The sequence below is a fragment of the Oncorhynchus masou genome, chromosome 5 (assembly GCF_036934945.1).
Source record: "Oncorhynchus masou masou isolate Uvic2021 chromosome 5, UVic_Omas_1.1, whole genome shotgun sequence".
NCBI lineage: Eukaryota > Metazoa > Chordata > Actinopteri > Salmoniformes > Salmonidae > Oncorhynchus > Oncorhynchus masou.
Window position 1 is genome coordinate 45,183,856 of NC_088216.1, and position 7,254 is coordinate 45,191,109.

A 7,254-nucleotide genomic window follows, 5' to 3' on the forward strand; every position below is an offset into this window, starting at 1 on the left:
GCAGAAGGGAGCTTAGCGAGAGGAATAAAATGAGCCGCCTTAGAGAACCTATCGACAACCGTAAGAATAACTGTATTCCCCGCTGACGAAGGCAGTCCGGTGATAAAATCTAAGGCGATGTGAGACCACGGTCGAGAGGGAATGGGAAGCGGTCTGAGACGGCCGGCAGGAGGAGAGTTCCCGGATTTAGTCTGCGCGCAGACCGAACAAGCAGCGACAAAACGACGCGTGTCACGTTCCCGAGTGGGCCACCAGAAATGCTGGCGAATGGAAGCAAGCGTACCCCGAACGCCGGGGTGGCCGGCTAACTTGGCAGAGTGGGCCCACTGAAGAACGGCCAGACGAGTAGGAACGGGAACGAAAAGAAGGTTCCTAGGGCAAGCGCGCGGCGACGGAGTGTGAGTGAGTGCTTGCTTTACCTGCTTCTCAATTCCCCAGACAGTCAACCCGACAACACGCCCCTCAGGGAGAATCCCCTCGGGGTCGGTGGAGACTACTGAAGAACTGAAGAGACGAGATAAAGCATCAGGCTTGGTCTTCTTTGAGCCCGGACGATAAGAAATAACGAACTCGAAACGAGCGAAAAACAGAGCCCAACGAGCCTGACGCGCATTAAGTCGTTTGGCTGAACGGATGTACTCAAGGTTCCTATGGTCAGTCCAAACGACAAAAGGAATGGTCGCCCCCTCCAACCACTGTCGCCATTCGCCTAGGGCTGAGCGATTTCCCACATCATAGTTACGTTCCGACGGCGATAAGCGATGAGAAAAATACGCGCAAGGGTGGACCTTGCCGTCAGAGAGGGAGCGCTGAGAAAGAATGGCTCCCACGCCCACCTCTGACGCGTCAACCTCAACAACGAACTGTCTAGAGATGTCAGGTGTAACAAGAATTGTGCGGATGTAAAACGATTCTTGAGAAGATCAAAAGCTCCCTGGGCGGAAACGGACCACTTAAAGCACGTCTTGACAGAAGTAAGGGCTGTGAGGGGAGCTGCCACCTGACCGAAATTACGGATGAAACGACGATAGAAATTCGCGAAGCCAAGAAAGCGCTGCAGCTCGACGCGTGACTTAGGAACGGGCCAATCAATGACAGCCTGGACCTTAGCGGGATCCATCTTAATGCCCTCAGCGGAAATAACGGAACCGAGAAAAGGGACAGAGGAGGCATGAAAAGTGCACTTCTCAGCCTTCACATAAAGACAGTTCTCTAAAAGGCGCTGGAGGACGCGTCGAACGTGCTGAACATGAATCGGGAGTGACGGTGAAAAAATCAGGATATCGTCAATGTAAACGAAAACAAAGATGTTCAGCATGTCTCTCAGGACGTCGTTAACTAGTGCCTGAAAGACAGCTGGAGCGTTAACGAGGCCGAAAGGAAGAACCCGGTATTCAAAGTGCCCTAACGGAGTGTTAAACGCCGTCTTCCACTCGTCCCCCTCCCTGATGCGCACGAGATGGTAAGCGTTACGAAGGTCCAACTTGGTGAAAAACCTGGCTCCCTGCAGGATCTCGAAGGCTGAAGACATAAGAGGAAGCGGATAACGATTCTTAACTGTTATGTCATTCAGCCCTCGATAATCTATGCAGGGGCGCAGGGACCCGTCCTTCTTCTGAACAAAAAAAAACCCCGCTCCGGCGGGGGAGGAGGAGGAGACTATGGTACCGGCGTCGAGAGATACAGACAAATAATCCTCGAGAGCCTTACGTTCGGGAGCCGACAGAGAGTATAGTCTACCCCGGGGGGGAGTAGTTCCCGGAAGGAGATCAATACTACAGTCATACGACCGGTGTGGAGGAAGAGAAGTGGCCTTGGAACGACTGAACACCGTGCGCAGATCGTGATACTCCTCCGGCACCCCTGTCAAATCACCAGGCTCCTCCTGTGAAGAAGAGACAGAGGAAACAGGAGGGATAGCAGACATTAAACAGGTCACATGACAAGAGACGTTCCAGGATAGGATAGTATTACTAGACCAATTAATAGAAGGGTTATGGCGAACTAGCCAGGTATGGCCCAAAACAACAGGTGTAAAAGGTGAACGAAAAATTAAAAAAGAAATGGTTTCGCTATGATTACCAGAGACAGTGAGGGTTAAAGGTAGCGTTTCACGCTGAATCTTGGGGAGAGAACTACCATCTAAAGCGAACAAGGCCGTGGGATCCCTTAACTGTCTGAGAGGAATGTCATGTTCCCGAGCCCAGGTCTCGTCCATAAAACAACCCTCCGCCCCAGAGTCTATCAAGGCACTGCAGGAAGCTGATGAACCGGTCCAGCGGAGATGGACCGGAAAGGTAGTGCAGGATCTTGAAGGAGAGACCGGAGTAGTTGCGCTCACCAGTAGCCCTCCTCTTACTGATGAGCTCTGGCTTTTACTGGGCATGAAGTGACAAAATGACCAGCGGAGCCGCAGTAGAGACAGAGGCGGTTGGTGATTCTCCGTTCCTTCTCCTTAGCCGAGATGCACTGCCCACTTCCAGGGTTTCCGAGTCTCCGGAGCCCAGAATCAATAACCCGCCGTGTTACTCTGGGGAGCCCACTGAATGCCGCTCATTCCTCACTCAGTGTGATGTGGTGTTTTCTCTCCAGCCCAACACTTACTCCAGGAGCACAGCTCGCATCGCCTACGTCATTTCTCTCCTTACCGGATGGGCGCGTGAGTGGGGCACGGCAATCTGGGAGGCGAGGGCTGAGTGTATTAACCAGTATCAGGACTTTAAGGAGGAGATGATACGGGTTTTTGACCGTTCTGTTTTTGGGGAGGAGGCTTCCAGGGCCCTGTCTTCCCTATGTCAAGGGAATCGATCCATAACGGATTATTCTATTGAGTTTCGCACTCTCGCTGCCTCTAGTGACTGGAACGAGCCGGCTTTGCTCACTCGTTTTCTGGAGGGTCTCCTCGCCGAGGTTAAGGATGAGGAACAGCTGGAGAAGAAGAGAAAGAGAAGGTAACCTAATAAGACAGGCAGAGAGAGACAGAGTGAAGAGAAAGGACAGGAACAGACATAATAAGACATGACAGTAACAGGGTAAAAACTGACAGACAACTATGAAAAGCTCAAAACAAGTTTATTCACCCAAAGGGTCAGACAGCTGAGCAGACAAAGACATACAGAACTTTAGTGATATTGTCAAGGGAGTGCGCAACTGGTTAACTGACATCAGGTGCAGGAGAGCAGAGATGAGTGAACAGGCACACTTTATTTGGCAGAAGGAAAACAGTCAGACGCAACTGTGTAATTGCACTCCCGCCAAAGGCAAAAGCGAATAGCACGCTCGTCACACAAATAATGTACAGCATACAATATCACGGGTTCCAATCAAGACCCAGCGAAAAACCAGCATGAAGCGTCATACATGACACATAACGAACAATTACACACACAGACATGGCGGGGGGACAGAGTATAATATACACGTAGAATGATGAGGGGATGTAAAAACAGGTGTGCGGAAAAACAAGACAAAACAAATGGAAAATGAAAGGTGGAGCGGAGATGGCTAGAAGATCGGTGACGTCGGCTGCCGAGGGCCGCCCGAACATGGAGAGTAGCCGACTTCAGCGGGAGTCGTGACAGATATCTGTTCTTCCTCACTTCATCTGACCTGAACTCGGCCCAAATTTCTCACTCCTCCCCAACTCACGGCTGTCCTGTTGACTTGTACCAGACTGTGGCCCTTCTCCTTTCCATAGGCTCCCTGATGTCTAGCAATACAATTTTCTGACAGAATATAAGCATTCTACATTCCCCACTTTCCTTCAGTAACATGAATAAGGATATTTCATATTTTCAAGTTTAGAAGTCAGAACCCATCAGTATTGATTTGTGACATGACCAGCCTTTAAAAGCACTTAATGATTACAGATGTGAGTGATATGGGACGATAGTCATTTAAAAGCAGGTTACCTTGGAGCTCTTGGGAACAGGGACAATGGTGGTCAGCTTATAAACATGTTGAGATTATAGACGTGGACAAGAAGAGATTTAAAATGTGCGTTAGGACACTTGCCAGCTAGTCTGCGCATGCTCTGGTAATGCACCCTGGTATTCCGTTGGGCCCAGGGCTAACCTGTTTAAAAGTTACTCACATCTGCCACGGAGAGCGAGATCACACAGTTGTCTGGAACAGCAGGGGCTCTCATGACTCAGTGTTCTTTACCTCGAAGCGAGCATTAAAGGCATTCAGTTTGTTAGAGAAGTCTGCGCCACCAGGCCACTTACGGCTGGGCTTCCCTTTGTAATCCGTAATCGTCTGCAAGCCCTGCCACATCCAATGAGCGTCAAAGCCGGTGTAGTAGGATTCCATTTTATTCCTATATTGCCCTTTTTCTTGTTTGATGGCTCGTCAGAGGGCGTAGTGGGTTTTATTGTATTGTCGTGTCCCATTCCTTGAAAGTGGTAGCTCTAGGTTTTAGCCCAGCACGTTGCCAAATTAATCGTTTGGCTACTGGTTCTGTACCACAGAGTGTTATAAGGCATGTTACAGAATAGAGACAATACAGAATAGAGACATAATTGAGTTTTACTTCTATCATGATTGTATGATATACTGTATGCACTATTAGATATTACTTTCCTCCTGATCTGAGATCAGATATGAAATCATCAAGAGATGTCCCACTGGGAACACCACATCTTTTTAACTAGATAATTGGGTAATATTTGGTTGAGACATTGATCAATGAGATCACAACCTGTATTCACCCAGTAATGAAGACAGTTGATTTTCCAATGCGTTATCACTATGCCTACAAGCATCTAAGAGCACAACCAAATTCCAATGGAAAAACAGTGTCTGATCTTTGGTTTAGTTGTCACCCAAATGTCTATCACTGTTCTTTCAATCATTTAAAAGTTAAAAAGTTAAAATGGGAATACAATGTCGGATATTTTGTTTATTTATACAACAGATAAATTTGTTATCACTGTGTTTCATCTAATAGCAGAAGCAAATGGCCTGGATTGCAGTTGAGATTACATAAAAAAGTACATGGTGCAAGTGATCATTGCCGTACGAGATTCTGCACAGATTATTATAGCAATTGATCTCCACAGACCTGTGACGACCTACAGTACACATGCTACCTCCAACGCTTTATAGGATTACATAAGAAGACATAAGTTACCGTAACCTGAAAATGGGCTATTGATGTGTTACTCATTTTAAGGTTAATGTTGATATTGTGATATTGAATTGTGTTTGGGTTGCCAATGCAACCAAATATCAACATTAGTTCCATCTGTGCCATTGACTTACTCTGACTTTAATTCCAGTTTTTCTGCAAATTAATAATTGATTCACGTCTCCATCTCAACCAAACATCTAAGTTAAAGAACAGGACTGAATCATATCAAATCAAAGCATTTTTAACTTCAATGTTTTAAATCAACCAGAGCTCGGCCTGTTGTATTATCTATTTTTAATTGAATTATGGGTTGAATTGAAACAATAGTCTTCCAATTAAGTGTCATTTCTCCCAAATGATTATGCTGACTGACACTTTATGATTTATTGTGAGAAGAAAAGCTTGAATTATACAACTAGACTCAGCACCGGATTAACATCCCCACCCGGGGAAAGTCAGGGTCTCAATTTACTGCAATTTAGAAATGAGTCTCAGCAGTTTATTCTCTTGTTATGTCAGTCACTGACACTCACTCAATTAGCCATGTCAGCTAACAATTTTTAGATTATAATGTTAATCCAGCCAGCTCTCTAAACTTGTAGTAATCATGGCTGAATACCGACCCGGGCATGCAGGACATGTGCCCAGGGGCCTGTGAAGTAATTTTCTGTGAAACCTTACTAATTGCTTGTGTACTGATGTCCTTGCCGTGTCTGAATCCTGGCTCAGGAAGGCCACCAAAAATTCTGAGATTTCCATACCCAACTATAACATTTTCCGTCAAGATAGAACTGCCAAAGGGGGAGGAGTTGCAGTCTACTGCAGAGAGAGCCTGCAAAGTAATGTCATACTTTCCAGGTCCATACCCAAACAGTTCGAACTACTAATCTTAAAAATTACTCTCTCCAGAAATAAGTCTCTCACTGTTGTCGCCTGCTACCGACCTCCCTCAGCTCCCAGCTGTGCCCTGGACACCATTTGTGAATTGATCGCCCCCCATCTAGCTTCAGAGTTTGTTCTGTTAGGTGACCTAAACTGGGATATGCTTAACACCCCGGCACTCCTACAATCTAAGCTAGATGCCATCAATCTCACACAAATCATCAAGGAACCCACCAGATACAACCCTAAATCTCTAAACAAGGGCACCCTCATAGATGTCATCCTGACCAATTGGCCCCCCAAATACACCTCCGCCGTCTTCAACCAGGATCTCAGCAATCACTGCCTCATTGCCTGTATCCGCTACGGAGCCGCAGTCAAACGACCACCCCTCATCACTGTCAAACGCTCCCTAAAACACTTCTGTGAGCAGGCCTTTCTAATCGACCTGGCCCGGGTATCCTGGAAGGACATTGACTTCATCCCGTCAGTTGAGGATGCCTGGTCATTCTTTAAAAGTAACTTCCTCACCATTTTAGATAAGCATGCTCAGTTCAAAAAAATGCAGAACTAAGAACAGATATAGCCCTTGGTTCACTCCAGACCTGACTGCCCTCGACCAGCACAAAAACATCCTGTGGCGGACTGCAATAGCATCGAATAGTCCCCGTGATATGCAACTGTTCAGGGAAGTCAGGAACCAATACACTCAGTCAGTCAGGAAAGCTAAGGCCAGCTTCTTCAGGCAGAAATTTGCATCCTGTCCCAAAAAGTTCTGGGACACTGTGAAGTCCATGGAGAACAAGAGCACCTCCTCCCAGCTGCCCATTGCACTGAGGCTAGGTAACACGGTCACCAACGATAAATCCATGATTATCGAAAACTTCAACAAGCATTTCTCAACGGCTGGCCATGCCTTCCGCCTGGCTACTCCAACCTCGGCCAACAGCTCCGCCCCTGCAGCTACTCGCCCAAGCCTCTCCAGGTTCTCCTTTACCCAAATCCAGATAGCAGATGTTCTGAAAGAGCTGCAAAACCTGGACCCGTACAAATCAGCTGGGCTTGACAATCTGGACCCTCTATTTCTGAAACTATCCGCCGCCATTGTCGCAACCCCTATTACCAGCCTGTTCAACCTCTCTTTCATATCGTCTGAGATCCCCAAGGATTGGAAAGCTGCCAAAAATGTTACAGACCTATATCCATCCTGCCCTGCCTATCTAAGGTCTTCGAAAGCCAAG